The following is a 1,226-nucleotide window of genomic DNA, read 5'->3' as shown; positions in this document are numbered from 1 at the left end:
TTTGACGGTTACCAGGGTAAGAGGGAAAATCACTAATTAGATAGTAGACATGTGCTTAACTTTGGTGAAGGGAAAGACAATACACAATATGGGGAAAGTCAGTGCGACATAATCAAGGCAAAGGAAGACACTGCAAGGTATGCAAGAATAAAAGGCAACAATGGTAAATACTATTATGTATACAATCCTGCAGCAACAGTAATAATGAATAATAATATACAAGTGGGTACATAGGTAGTTATATAAGCTGAACAGGGATAGGAGGATATGTGGGAGTACACCCATGTGCAGATATATAGGTTTGACAGTGGATATTTCTACATGTGTATTTGTACATGCTGCAAATATACCCACATATATATACCCCACATACAGGGAACACAGTCATGAAAACCCCTTAGCCATAACCAACACCTCCTGGGACTGAGATACTGTGTTTGAGGGCTAGGGATTATAGTCTTGGGTGACATCTTGGTCAATTGGCATAACATAGTCCAAAAAGACAATGTTTTACATCCTACTTTGGTGAGTAGTGATTAGGGCCTTAAAAGCTTGTGAGCTTTTAAGTTATTGCTATTGGTCTCTTTCCACTTGGAGCAAAGAAGATTGAAGATAAACCAAGGAGTCAAGGAAATGATTAGTCCAAAGGACTAATGGACCACACAAACCACAGCATCTACTAACCTGAGACTAGAAGATCTAGAGGGTGTCCAACTACCCCCATCAATGGCACTGACTGGGATTGCAATAAAAGGTACCAGGTAGAGTAGGAGGAAAAGGTGGAACAAAAGTCAAGTTTATTAAAAAAAAAAAAAGACCTACAGATCTGATAGAGACTAGCAGAACCCCTGAGACTATTAGACTATTATTAGCCCTTAGACATCCTAACTTAGAACTGAAGCCACTTTTAAAGATCAACTTTCAGCCACATAAAAGACAGGGCTATAAAGTGAACAATAATACTCACCTCAGAAAAATCAACTATATGAGACCAAAATGGCAGCGTTTGTCCAAAAACAAAGTTAAGAGGGCAGGAAAACTGAGTGTGATAGTTGAAGATGTGTCAACTTGGCTGGACTCCAGTTGTGAGTGGTGGTTCCCATGATGGATCACATGACTGTGTTCTAAGCGGCTGGTCGGCCTAGGGGGAGTTTCCCCAGGGGTGTGGCCTACCTGCAATACTATCCCAGGGACAAACTGGAAGAACGGCATTCCGGACTATATAC

This window comes from Orycteropus afer, unplaced genomic scaffold, assembly GCF_000298275.1.
Source record: "Orycteropus afer afer isolate SDZICR_OR568_19922 unplaced genomic scaffold, OryAfe1.0 scaffold00034, whole genome shotgun sequence".
NCBI lineage: Eukaryota > Metazoa > Chordata > Mammalia > Tubulidentata > Orycteropodidae > Orycteropus > Orycteropus afer.
Note: the sequence above shows the minus strand (reverse complement) of the source record.